The 15,181-nt window shown below is 35.8% G+C and overlaps 1 long non-coding RNA gene across 2 annotated transcripts in view; it reads left to right on the top strand.

The window, feature by feature from the left end:
• The first annotated feature begins 4,515 nt into the window (after positions 1-4,515).
• The window catches only part of LOC122227320, a 55,070-nt gene continuing 44,404 nt past the window's right edge, over positions 4,516-15,181 (top strand). For both annotated transcript variants that reach the window (XR_006205967.1, XR_006205968.1), the window contains exons 1-2: positions 4,516-4,603; positions 10,230-10,337. This is a non-coding gene — a long non-coding RNA (uncharacterized LOC122227320). The remainder of the gene's footprint in view (positions 4,604-10,229; positions 10,338-15,181) is intronic.

Raw genomic sequence — 15,181 nt, 5'->3', positions numbered from 1 at the left:
TGAGTACCTCCTGTGTGCTGGAGATACTAAAATGATTTCTCATAGAAGTCTTTTAAAAAATAACTCTACAGTATAAAGAACATATACGAATGGCCAATAAGCACATAAAAACATATTCAACATCATTATCTGTCAGAAAATTGTATATTAAAACCATGATGAGATACACTTCACACTTGCTGGAAATGTTAGAACTGACACTGGAAATATTGGTGAGATTATGGATGAACATGTACTCTAATACATCCAACAACTATGGAAAACTATTTGGCAGTTTCTTCGAAAATTAAACACACAACTACACTCTAAGGAAGAAATTCCACTTCTCGGTTTTTATCTAAGAGCAATAACATATGTTCACAAGAACATTTGGATAAGAATGTTTTTAAAAGTTCTCATCAGAAGAAAAAATTGTGTGGTGATGGCAGTTAACTAAACTTATGTGGTAATCATTTCACAATATAGACAAATATTAAATCATTATGCTGCACATCTGAAACTAATACAATATATGTTGATTATATATCAATAAAGAATAATATTTTAACAAATTTATTTATAATAAACCAAACCAGGAAATAAATGTCCATCAGTGGAAGCTATATTCATACACCAGAATACTACACAATAATAAAAAAAGAAGGAAATACTGATAACACTCAGTAAGATTAATGAGCTTCACAAAACTGAAGAACTAAAGAAGCTAGACATGAAAGATTACATGTTGTATGATTTTAATATATGAAGGTCAGAACAGACAGGGATAGAAAACAGAATGGCGACTGCCTGCGGTAGGTGGGGGTGAAGTGACTAAAAAGGGACATGAAGAAACTTTCTGGGATGATGGAAGTGGCTATACAGTAGTCCCCCCTTATCCATGGTTTCTCTTTTTGCAGTTTCAGTTACCCACAGTCTGGAAACAGATGAGCCTCCTTCTGGTAAATCATCAGAAGGTCAATAGTAGCCTAATGCTTCATCACAATGTCTACCTCATTCACCTCACTTCACCTCATCTCATAGACATTTTATCATCTCGCATCATCACAGGAAGGATGAGTATTGTATAAAATTATTTTGAGAGAGAGAGACCACCTTCTCATAACTTTTATTACAGTATATTGTTATAATTGTTTTATTTTATTATTACTTACTGTTGCTAATATCTCACTGTACCTAATTTATAAATTAAACTTTATCATAAATAAGTATGCATTGAAAAAAAACAGTATGCACACGGTTCAGTATTATTTGCAGCTTCAGGCATCTACCTGATGTCTTGGAACATATCCCCTAGAGATAAGGGGTTAAGTACTGTATATTGACTTTTGCATTGACTATGTACATATACACACTTGACAAAACTTGTCAAATTGGTCACTTAAGATCTGCATGTTTGCTCTACGTAAATTGAACCTCAATTTTTTTTTAAAAGTAAATTTGTGGTAGATCTCTTGTAAAGACAAACAGAGAGGGAGGAAGGCAAACCACAAGAGACTCTTAAATACAGAAAACAAACTGAGGGTAGACAGGGGATGGGAGAGAAGGAAAATGGGTGATGGGCACTGAGGAGGGCAGCTGTTGGAATGAGCAATGGGTACTGTATATAAGCCAATTTGACAATAAATTACATTAAAAAAATCTCTTGTGAAGAAAACAATCTGTTTGTAAGCAACTTCCACCTTTTTTTGGTTATGTTAATAATTAATTTTAAAATTTAATGTTTTCTTAAAGTAAGGGATACCAAGCAGACAAGTCTGGTTGAGCCCTAATGGACACAGATTTTCAATCTATCCCTCTACACTCTAAAGTTCAAGCTCAGAATAGATTTTACTCATTCATCTACAAATGCATTCATACATTTATTTTGACAAATGAGAAATAACCTATGAGTGGAGACTGCCATTTTCCAGCAAATTGAAAATAACATGTGTTAAAGACTAGCATTGGCTTTAAGCTATGATTTCTAACCACTCCTTCAGGATATTAAACTTATTTGCCAACTCTTTCCAGGCATGAAAAGTTTGAAAAGAACCCTAGGATTCTGTGTTTATGGAAGTGCCAGATTGTGACAAGTACACAGCTCCCAAGCACTACGCAACATACACCTCAATCATCCAGAGGGGCAAAGCGAGCTTCCTGTGTGGACCCCAGCACCCCCCTGCAGGTGACTTAAGAGGGCCTCAGCCACAGTGTTTGTGGAGAGGGCTGTGCTAGTTTCCAGGAATATTCAATCTGTGGCCTCTGTGCACAGCCTGCCAAAAGCACTGCGATTGGTTGTGCCAATTGTGTTGGTGTTTTATGGCTCTGTTTGTCTTTAATGATCTGTAGCTTCTCTCACCATGAAAGCTTCTGAATCTTGGCTCCTTCCCAACTGCTCTATTGATCTGAAATTTGGCCAGCAAGCAAAATCTTTTGTTTGTTTTTGGGATTATTTTTATTATCTGGCTCCAGACAGGGAGCGCAGAATGGGGTGGAGACTTCACAGAAATGAGGACATCTACTCCTTTGGTAGCACTCCTGAGGGCCTAAGACCAGTCCTCTAGTGCTATAAAAGAACACTGTTCAAAGCTGTAAAGAGAATTCACATTTGCATTGTATTGATGGCAACAACAGCTTGTTAGGCCCCCATCTGTCAGAGCAGAAGGTATTCTGCAGTTCAGAGAGTCAGGGCTCTGGGGCACTTCTTTCCAGAGTGATCTACTGCAAAACAACAGATACCAGTTTAGAGAGGACGAGTTTACACATAGGTGGAGTAATAACTCCCTATATGTTATGATTTTAGGGCTGGGAACCTACCCAGATCCTGATTTATTTAAGCTCACTACAGTTTTAAATTCTGCTAAACCCGTGTTTCCAAAACTGGGTGCCCTCAGCACCCTACCAACTCTAAATGAGAAAAGCAAGTCTTCAAAAATTTTTGTGGTCAGTTATTTTGGGGGAAAATCAACATATAATATTCATTTCTTAAAGATTTGTAACTCCTATTAACACACTAAAAACTGTGGAAAAAAAATCCCGAGAAAAAGACCTGTTTTTCTTTCTTTCAACCAGCACTTCCAAAATTTCTTGATCATGGGGCCCCATTTAGAAGAGATTTTATACAATATATCTCAGATTGGAAGATAAGAACTTTCCATGGAAAACCTTTTAGAAGAGACATTGAATGAAACATACAATAAGGTATAAATGATGACTATAGGCCTTCCCTAGAGATAGATTTTGAGGGGACAGGAATGTATGGGTATATGTGTGTGTATTTACGTGTGTGTGTGTTTCCATGTATGTGCGAGTGTTAGAGTTAACTGTCCAAGAAATCTGTTATCCTCTTCTTTAATTATAGAGTCATAGCTAGGAAGCAGCTTCACAGCTAAGGACGACATTTTCTAGCTTCCCCTACAGCTGGATATGGCCATATGATTAATATTTGCCAACCGGATATGAGCAGAATTGAGGTATATAACTTCTGGCTAAGGCTTCTACCACAGAATACAGATGACACCAAGTCCTCTAGGGCCACAGTGTATTAGTATGACTCGTAAATCAAATCTAGAGGACAACCATTTTGATAAACAGGAACAAAGACTTGCACTACTACACGAATGAGAAATGAACTCTTATATTGAGAAATATTTTGGAATCCATTTGTTATAGTGCTTCAGTCTAACCTCATTAATATTCTATTGGGAGAGGAGATGGTGAGCAATAACATTTGGGAAGATATTGGGAACGAATGAAGAGAATCATTAAGAGCATCACACACCTGAGGGACTTAAGCAGTAAGTATCTGCAGAGAAGAGAGCCAGGGTCTGATGGTCCTACATTTAATTTTGCTTTTCTCACTCTATGTAAGTAACTTAGAGCACCTGCACTGGAAATAAACAAACCCACTTTCAATATTTGGCTCAGCCACTTACTAGTATGTCTTTCTCCTTTGCCAAGTCTCAAGTTTCCACACAGTAAAAAAACTGGATAATGATTTGCAACTTACACAATTATTTTAAGAACTAAATGAGAAGACATATGCAGTACATATGTGTACTGCACACATATACACATGTGTATTTAGAAACATGCACACAAAGTGGTAGTCATTAATGCTAGTCACGAATATTTTATGTGTCTTCCTCCTGGGCACATATTATGATTTCATGTCCCTATGTCCTTGAAATCAGAAGCTGTCATGTGACCTTCTAGGCCAAGTTTTACAAGCCAGTACACACTTTTCATGTTTCCTGTTTCCTACCTCAGCAATTAAAAAGTGCAGAGGTGAATTGATCCCCTTTCCCCTGGTACTTGGAAGAGAACAGGGACAACTGGAGAGCTGGGGACTCCAGAGTACCCACATGAGCACACAGCATGAGTAAAAAATAAACCATTGTGGTGTAATGTGGCCTAATGTGGCCTTCACTGAATGGCTTAGATACTGGTTGCCAGCACTACAACTGTGCCATAACATGAACCTAAACCGTACTCAAATACTGTTTTTGCTTACCGTTCAGTTGACAGTCAGTAAGTAAACTATTATTGCAGGCTGGAAAGCTGGAGACCCATGTTATGAAGTCACAAACTATTTATTAAACCTGTTGCTGCAATGATTTAAAAGGTAAACAAGTACCTAATGAACTTGGGAGTTTTGGGAGAAGAGACTGGAAAAGCATGTCAGTGTATGTTAGAGTTAATCATGGTTGCATTTGACAAGGCATTACAAAAACAAGATAAGCACAACAAAGCATTGGCTGGCTTGCAAGCAAGAATGAAAGGGGTTAGAGGGAGCCCAGACGAGTATTTTCATAAGGTTAGAAAGATAAGTGCTTTTCAACTCTCATGGTAACAGATAAAACTGAGGAAGCTTTTGGGTAACAAACGCCTATTAAAATTAAGCCTTGTGAGGAGGATCAAATCAAGGATATGGTTCTCACACCCATGAATTAAATTAATCTCAAAGCAAAGACCCAATTACAATACTGGCAACTGGTAAATCCCTTTAATTGGAGAAAAAAACATTGATTAGAGAAAAGAGAGTAAAAATCACTATGTGTTTAAACAGAGTGAGACACATGGTGTGGGGACATGGAGAAAGTAAAAAATACGGAGAAATAATAATAATTATGTTAAAAAAACAGAACAATGGATGTGATCATTTGCATATACATCTACTGTTATAAATAAGGAGCATTTTTTTTTTGAGGAATTCATACTATCAAAAAGACTATCAGGCTATATTAAAAGGGAATCTGACATATAATGACCACTGACTTTCCAACCTCCAAGCTATAATTTTCAACACTTATTTCAGAGGTGACCAAGAGGGTTAACAGAGAAGGCAAAGCATACAAGGCAGGGACAAAGGCCACTGAGAACACTGAGCATCACTCGGATATCCTGGCCTTTAAGTCTGATGTCTTGATTGGATGGAAGAGATATACTGAATTGAGTATCTGTACTCAGTGGTTATCACAAGGATTGCAGTAGTCATTACCACTGTTCATAATTTTTCTATTTCTCTTCCATTTAGACATATGGTAAGTTAAAATATTTCTGACCTCTTCGATCTGAGAGTGTCCACATGATTTGCTTTGGCAAATAAAATGGGAGTGAACACGACTACAGTGTCAACTCCCAGGGGAACCATAGAGAAATAGCTGATGACTTTGCCATATTTCTTTTTCCTACTTGGCAATAGTAGTAACACAGAGATGTAACCTCCCTCAGTTTGGGCCCTTACGTGAGGATACCTTAGAAGCCTGCCATGGACATGAAGATTGACAAATAAACCACTGCAGTTTTGAGCCAGTAAGATTTTGGAGTTGTCTGTTACTGCAGCATAGTTATTCAATTTTGACAGAAAGAAATGAAAACCAGTTTTACAGGGATAGTTAATGTTATAGTAGGTTCAATCAGAAAAAGATGCAAAAATGATGTTTAGGAGCAGTGTTTCTTTAACCATGGATTGTGGCTTGTTTATTAGTGAGCTGTAAAATCAATTTGGTGGGTTTAGGGTGTAGTCTTTTCTAGAACAGAATAGAAAATATCATATAGTAAAGATTAAAGGATGATCTGTGTGTGTGTGTGTGTGTGTGTGTGTGTGTGTGTATAAAAGAGAAGCAGAGGTCGATATAAAGTATATTTCTTAGTGTGACTCGCCATTAAAAGTTTGAGAGTTACTGATAAAACCTAATTAATTGGAACACTTGAATGACTGAATTTAGATATGAAAGGCCATCTCCAAAGGGTTTGTGGTCTGTTAAAGTCAAAGTGCTCAGTTCTCAAACTTTTCCTGTTCAAACATTTGTTCACAGAATTCAATGAAGAGCTTATCAACTTTTTTATTGAGTTCAGATGAAATTGATAAAACAGTATTGATAATATATGAAAAGCTATGTCAAATAGCAGCTATAAGGAATAATAAAGATTAGTATATATTGTCCTGATTAAAACAAAACAAAACAACACAGGATAAAGTCGTTGACACCTATGAGCCAGTGAGTTTGGTATTGTGACAGAGAATATCATAAAATGATATATCTAAAAAGATTTAAAGAAGTGACAGCATGAATATTTTGATTAAGTTATGTCAGGTAAATATATTACTTATAACGGTATTTCTAGATATTGGCTCAGAATTACATTAAAGACTATATCAGGATGTCAGAAACTCATTTGATAGAACTTCTTAAAATATATTTGAAAAAAATGAAGAAATTTGGGCTTGTAGTTGTACTATTGGGTAGATTCATCACTTCTGTAATGATGATTTATAAAGAGTATTGCTAATAAATCCACTAATTTGGAGGGAGATGCCTAAGGACATGTTAATGACCTCTGTCCTCACCTCTTTCCTACTCAAATATATGTTCACTGTCTTCAGTGAAGAGTTTATCTAATTTTTAGGTGACATAAAACTGAGATGGATATTGAATAAAGTAGGTTAGAGGCTCAAGGTAAAGAATATCCCCCCAAAGGGTGGGGGCACTTGGGTGGCTCAGTCAGTTAAGCATCTGACTTCGGTTTGGGTAATGATCTCATAGTTTGTGTGTTCGAGCCCCGCGTCGGGCTCTGTACTGACAGCTCAGAGCCTGGAGACTGCTTCTGATTCTGTCTCCCTCTCTCCCTGCCTCTTCTCCATTCATGATCTGTCTCTTTCTGTCTCAAAAATAAATAAACCTTAAAAAAAAAAGAATGTCCCCAAAAGGGTAGAGTTATGAGTCAAACCTAAAAAAAATCTAATAAGGATAATTATAAACTTAAAAACTTAGAGTTCAAAGGCACAGATGAACCCAGAATAGACAAAATTATAGATACAAAGATATATTTCAAAGATAACATCAAATAGTAAGAGAAAACCCTTATATAGCACTTAGTGAAAAATTCTTTTGTAACTAGTTTACTTATATTTACTCATCAAAACCATCCTATAATGTGTCATTTTTGTCCCCAGTTACTGATGGAAAAACTGAAGCACCTAAATTTAAAATAACTGATCAGTACCACAGAGCTGATAAACCACAGAGACTGGATAAGAAAATAAGTAGTCCGGCTCCAGAATATATTCTATCCATCTATTGGATTCAACAGTGTGGTAAAACCACTTAGACCATGTAATGTGCTTTTGGGTTGATCTTATTCTACAGATCCAAACCAAGGCAGAGGCTATGCAATGATTAGTCTCTGAAATATTGTTCTCAATTATGGCCCAAACTCCTTAAGAGAACAGTGGCAAACAAGTATGTTCAGAGAAGGACTGGGACTGGATAGAGTGTGTAATAAGAGGAAATAATCAATAGTCAAAAGAACTGTTAACATACCAATGATACTGAATCTGAAAATGAGAAAATATGGGGACTATAATAGCTATCTTAAAAGAGTGGAATCTATGTCACATAGAAAAGAGATTTGTTTCATTGTGCATGAATATAAGAACAAAGCCTTGATAGAGTTAATGAATGGTAAATTGTGGTTCAATATGTAAGTAATAATTTCCTAATAATTATAGTTATTTATGTAATAATACATGAAGAGAATCCCTTGTGAAATATGTTTTTAATGGCAGAGATGTTTATTAAAGGATACATAATAAGATACCAAGGATGTTATAAAATTTTTACATACATAATTGAATTCAGACTATATGGCCTCAAATTTTTATGAGTCTACACTTCTATGAATTAAAGAAAAAAAAAGAGGCAAAGTGGTGTCATTTTCCTTTAGCCAGAGACACACTGCATTTGACCTGAGTAGGGTTTATTGACTTGTTGCATTATTGACTCAATAAGACAGAGTTAGAAATGACTTGCTTTAGGATTTGTCTGAAGTTAGGTGATTTGGGGGAGGCTTTGAGGAACTGGGGCTTTATCCTGCATCGGACGCTAAGAGGAAGCAGAGGCAATTCTATGATTAGGTATCTTAACACCTCTTATCTAGAAGGTGAGAAGAATGGAATGAAGCTAAAATTTTGATTGGTAGTAAAGCTGTAGACACTCATGTTAGCCAGGATAGGATATTTGGTGTATTTCTGTGGTGGGGATAATATTTTGTTTTGTCTGTGAATATACAAGATTAGACAATGGTCTTGTTTTTGTCTTGATTTATTACAATCACAGAATGGTCTGATTCTGGTACTCTGTAAAACTGTTTATGTTGAACAGGAGAAGAGAAGCCTAACATGAATACTAGGACATTTCATCCCCAGCTGCCACACTGCCTGTGGCAGCATGTCCTTCATGACTTGAACTCCCGCCAGACAGGCCTACTTTGGTACCAACTTCCATTGGGTAACTTTTCTCCAATAACATTCTCAAGAGCAGGGGCTATGCCTTATTTACCTGTATATGCCAAGAATAGAGCCTAAATACAGTAGGTGCACTATTATGATGATGATATTATACAGTATTTATTATTATGTACCTTAGAGTATATATGTTATAGAATATACATACACACTTTTTATTATATACTATTATATTATATTGTTACATTAAAATGTGGAAGTAATCTGAAGTCAGTGTTTGTATTCTGTAGCTTCCTTGACTGAATTAAGTAGAGCACTACTCCATTTAGGTGGAAGCAATGTGAATCTGAGAGGCTGAAATGGCTCTTTTTCGGTCGAATGATTTCCAAAAACTTTAGACATTATATAAGTCTATACAGATAAGTCTCTTGATGTCAAATTCAGATTATTTCACTGACACATATGCAAAACATGACTGAAAAAAGCATAGAAGGTATTGGGCTGTTTAAAATGCAAACCACACAATCAGATAGCAGCCCAGCAGGCATGTGAAAATCTGAAATTTTAACTATTCCCACTTCCTTTAATGAAAACCCTTAGATGGACTTTTCATATTGGTTGGTTGCTCTCTCATTTTTTAAATATATCAATGTCCCTATACAGAGTGAGAGCTGTGAATGAGGCTTCTTACGCTACGCTCAAAATTTACTATCCATTCATGGAAGCCCTTTTATGTTTGTTTGTTTTACTACTGTTCGTTTACTTGTTGACAATCTAGGAAAAAGTACATGAAAAGGACAGGAATTTTCAATATCCCTAAAGAGGAGAGTAGTTAGAAACATCAAGAATGATATTTGAAAGTCTTCATGGATTGCTTAGCTTATTTGTCTGGCTTCCCTACAGTTCTAGTTGGCTCAGCTGGTTAGTACCCAGTGCTAAGAAAACCAAGCTTGTGGCTTTGATCCACTTTGAACTAGAAAGATTTTTGGAGATTGTTGAGATTAAAAAACTATTCTACTTCCAAAGGCTATGAAAGGACAAATTCTAAACATGTGGTAGACAGCAGTGTGAGTGAAAGAGAGGGTTCTCAATGCAAACCAATCATTATTTCTGAATACTGCACTCAGAGGTGGGCTGGTTAAAGGGTGTAGGGGGTATCAATGACCCTAGCTAGAGTTGTAGGAATAATAATAATAATAATAATAATAATAGTAGTAGTAGTAGTAATAGAATGGGGCCACAGATTTCCTTACACTACAACCTAGAAGTATAGAAAAAAAATGCACCTTAATTTTAGGACTCATTAATTTGAATTTCTTCCTAAGCCCCAACATATTGGATATTGAAGGAGAAAAAAACCCCAAAATATTTGGTTATATCTGTTTTAAAATTTAGTCTGATCTAGAGAATTAAGATGTTCTTTTAGATAATGCTCAGTTTAACTTAGAAAAAAAAAAAGCCTTTGCTTCTCATGTTTCTATGTGTTCTGCCCTTCTACTAGCTCCTGTTCCAGAAGGCATCCAGGTTCCAAGTGGAGAATGTTGAAGCTCAGGCTACATGAGGCAGAGGAAGACTTCAAGGGCAGTATCACTGGATCTTCATGTCTCAGGTATGATGTCTCTCTGGTCTACCTGGTTGCTGATTATTTTATGGATACTAATAACAAAAGTCTGTCATTTCTGATGCTGTGATACCTCTTACCTCAGTTGGGTGCACTAATTCAGCCCTTCTGCAGCTCTTGGACCACCTGAATCTTTATGTCTCATCTCCCATTGAGCCCCCTAATCAGATACAATAATCTCAGACTCTGCTTCAGGGTCATCTGGCCTCTTCCCAGGCTATACTCATTAACTTTCAACTCAGAAGAGGCAGTGGCATGGACTTCCAGCTGTATTACAAAGCTGTAATCATCAAGATAGTATGGTACTGGCACAAGAACAGATACTCAGATCAATGGAATAGAATAGAGAACCCAGAAATGGTCCCACAAACGTATGGCCAACTAATCTTTGACAAAGCAGGAAAGACTATCCAATGGAATAAAGAGTCTCTTCAGCAAGTGGTGCGGGAAAACTGGACAGTGACATGCAGAAGAATGAACCTGGACCACTTTCTTACATCATACACAAAAATAAACTCAAAATGGATAAAAGACCTAAATGTAAGACAGGAAGCCATCAAAATCTTCGAGGAGAAAGCAGGCAAAAACCTCTTTGATCTTGGCCGCAGCAACTTCTTACTCAACATGTCTCCAGAGGCAAAGGAAACAAAAGCAAAAATGAACTACTGGGACCTCATCAAAATAAAAAGCTTCTGCACAGCGAAGGAAACAATGAGCAAAACTAAAAGGCTGCCGATGGAATGGGAGAAGATATTTGCAAACGACATATCAGATAAAGGGTTAGTATCCAAAATCTAGAAATAACTTATCAGACTCAAAACCCAAAAAACAAATAATCCAGTGAAGAAATGGGAAAAAGACATGAATAGACACTTCTCCAAAGAAGACATCCAGATGGCCAACCGACCCAAGAAAAAATGCTCAATGTCACTCATCATGAGGGAAATACAAAGCGAAACCACAATGAGATACCACCTCAGACCTGTCAGAATGACTAACATTAACAACGAAGGCAACAACAGATGTTGGAAAGGATGCAGAGAAAGAGGATCTCTTTTACACTGCTGGTGGGAATGCAAACTGGTGCGGCTACTCTGGAAAACAGTATGGAGGTTCCTCAAACAATTAAAAATAGAACTACCCTATGACCCAGCAATTGCACTACTAGGTATTTATCCAAGGGATACAGGTATGCTGTTTCGAAGGGGCACATGCACCCAATGTTTATAGCAGCACTATCAACAATAGCCACAGTATGGAAAGAGCCCAAATGTCCATCGATGGATGAATGGATAAAGAAGATGTGGTATGTATATATATATATATATATATATATATATATATATATATATATATATACCACTTAATGTGTGTGTGTGTATATACACACACCACTATGTGTGTGTGTGTGTGTGTATCTATATATACACCACTATCTGTGTATATCTATATCTATATCTATATCTATATCTATATCTATATCTATACAAAATGGAGTATTACTTGGCAATCAAAAAAATGAAATCTTGCCATTTGCAACTACGTGGATGGAACTAGAGGGTATTATGCTAAGCTAAATTTGTCAGTCACAGAAAGACAAATATGACTTCACTCATATGAGGACTTTAAGATACAAAACAGATGAATATAGGGAAGGGAAGCAAAAATAATATAAAAACAGGGAGGGGGACAAAACAGAAGACTCATAAATGTGGAGAATAAACTGAGGGTTACTGGAGGGGTTGTGGGAGGGGGGATGGGCTAAATGGTAAGGGGCACTAAGGAATCTACTCCTGAAATCTTGTTGCACTATATGCAAACTAACTTGGATGTAAATTAAAAAAATAAAATAAATTAAAATAATAATAATAATAATAAAAGAAGAGGCAGTGATGACCTTCTAAGTCTTATCTATACTGAGTAGTCCATGTCAGCTCAAAAAAGCTGAGCAGGAAGTTGTTCTTCAGGCTTTGTACCAGATTTGTTTACATGTGTCTGTTCCTAAGCAGTTGGGCCTTCTCAGAGTCCCAACTGGGAGTGAAAGAAAACTACCCCCACCCGTAATTCCCACTATTTCTTCTTCTTATCACTTCCAAGGTCCCAAGTGAGTAGATTCTCTCTTACTTTTTTTCATATCTGTGACACGTTAAATTCAATATTCTGGATAACTAAGCATGTTATGTTAAATGAGAGTTGAAAAAATTTAGTAAGAAATCACTTCTATACAATTCCTGACTTCCACATCCATTTTTTCCCCATTGGGAAAAATAGAGTGATCTCAAAGGTGAGTAGTTTATGGAAAACATTGTCTGCAGAGAAGTTAAAATTAAATTCAAAATTTGTCTAACATTTGCAAAATTACTATACTGGTTTTCTAACACCACCAATCATTTATTAATCACTTACTATATGCTCAGAACTGGCCCTTTGATGTAATTCTTATGACAACCTGGAGAGGTATTATTCTTCCTATTATGCAGATGAGAAAACTGAGGCTCAGAGAAGTTATGTAATTTGTTCAAAGTCAAACAACTAAGAAACAGAATTCTAAGACTGTCAGCAGGTCTGTCTGACACATAGGCTGAAACTTCTAACCATAAAGATACACTAATGATCATTATACTCTACTATTACTACATTTTTCAAAGAGCATATTATTTGTAGTATGTGATGAGTACACTTTTTATTTGAAATAGACACAACATAACATCTTTGCAGATGGTGACCTAAAATTTGTAAATATGTTCAGCCATGCTAAAGCAGTAATGAGTGTATGGAGGAAGCCATCGGTGGTGTGGGAACATTTTCAGTACATCTGGGGCCCATCAGCATCAAATCATTTAACAGAGTGCAAACAATTTAACACCGAGAGCCTCTCAATTATCTACTTGCAAATAAATAAATGATAAAGTATAAATCTTTATCCTGTAAGCAAGTGAGTACACTTCTGGGTTGCCTTCTCCAATTTGGCATCATTAGTTGAAGAATGTTCAAAAATGCACATAAAATTTAACATTTATCTGTACGAAATATAAATTAGATAAATATGTCACAACATGGATATCCTAAGAACACCGCATTACCAGTCCAGGAGAAATGTATTGTAGATGATACACCAGACTAGATTACTCACACTCTTGCTCTGTGAATGCTGACATCATGCATCTGACTCATATCTGGGGCCCTAATACTTTACACTTTTATGGACTTTCTAGTATCATGAAAAGTGCTCAGATTTGGAAGCCAGACAGATCTCATTTGGCTCTGCATTTGCTAACTGTGTGACTTTGGTATTTTATAAACATAAGTTTTGCCATCAAAACATGGGAATAGTAACACCTCCATTCTCACAAGGAAACTTATGAGAATAAAAGGAAGAATACATGTAATATGACAGCATATAATACATATTTATGTAATAGCAGTGGCTCCTACTAATGTTATAATCATTACTATTTACTTCAGTGCCTTATTAGTACTATTTAAGTTGACTCACTCATTAGTCCTTTGACATAAAGACTATGGTGCCAAGAAATCTCAGGCCCATGAAATAACACTTCTTATACAAAGTCATAGACATAATCTTTGTTACAGCTAGATCACAAATTCCAAATTCCAGTCAATACAGTTTTCAGTATACTATTTCTAATTTCTTACACTTTATCTTGATATTCTCTTTCTTTTCTTATGCTTAATCTCATCCTGCAGCTACCCTTCTTTCCTTTCTGTATTCTACATGGTGAATACCTAGAAAAGTTCAGCTATAGACCTTTTATTACATGTAAACCACCATTCTGAAATAATTTTTCCTTTATTCTCCTGTAAAAAAAAACCCTAGGATATTAAAATTTTTTTTTTATTATTTGATCATTCTAGATTTCAAAATAATAAATGATTTAAAAATTCTGGAAATATTGGTTAAATTTAAATAAAAGTTTTTCTTTTATAACAGTTTTAGATTTAAAAAATTGTTGTAAGAATACTATGGAGAGATCCCCTATACTCCATACTCAGTTTCCTGTATTATTAATCCTTAAATTTGTATGCTATATTTATCACAATTAATATTGTATAATTTTCATTATTTCATTATTCGATATTGGTAAATTTTCATTAATTAAAGTCAATGCTTTATTCAGTTTCCTTGATCTTTCTCTTAACTCCTTTTTCTGTCCCAGAATCCCATCCAGGACCACACATGACATTTAGTCATCATGTCTACTGATGTAACTTTTGGTTGTGATAGTTTTTTAGACATTCCTTGTTTTTGATGACTTTGACAGTTTTCAGGATTACCTGTTAGGTATTTTGGAGACAGTCTCTCAATTGTGATTTGTCTGACGTTTTTCTCATGATTAGACTGGGTAATGTGTTTTAGGGAAGAAGAACACAGAGGTGTTCACACAGAGGTGAAGTGCCATTCTTATCACATCATATCAAGGATACATACTATCAATTTGACTTATCACTGTTAATATTAATCTTGATTGCTTGGCCTAAGGTAGTGTTTGTCAGGTTTCTCCACTGCCAAGGCACTTTTTTTTCCCTTTTCCACCCTGCCTTTTTTTGGAAGCAAGTGACAGTGTGAAGCACACACTTAAGGAGTGGAGAGTTATATTCTATTTTCTACAGGGCAGAGAATCTACATACATTATTTGGGACTCCTCTGTATGAGAGAGTTGTCTGTTTTCCCACTATTTATTAATTTATCTAACTTTTTATTTTTAGTGTATGGACACATAGATATTTATTTTATACTTTGGGATATAATCCAATACTATGTATTCAATTGTGTATTTTTAACACAGACTCATGGGTATTTATTTTATACT

Source organism: Panthera leo, chromosome C1 (assembly GCF_018350215.1).
Source record: "Panthera leo isolate Ple1 chromosome C1, P.leo_Ple1_pat1.1, whole genome shotgun sequence".
NCBI classification, from domain to species: domain Eukaryota; kingdom Metazoa; phylum Chordata; class Mammalia; order Carnivora; family Felidae; genus Panthera; species Panthera leo.
The sequence above is the reverse complement of the archived record's forward strand: the minus strand, read 5'-3'. Positions and strand labels throughout refer to the sequence as shown.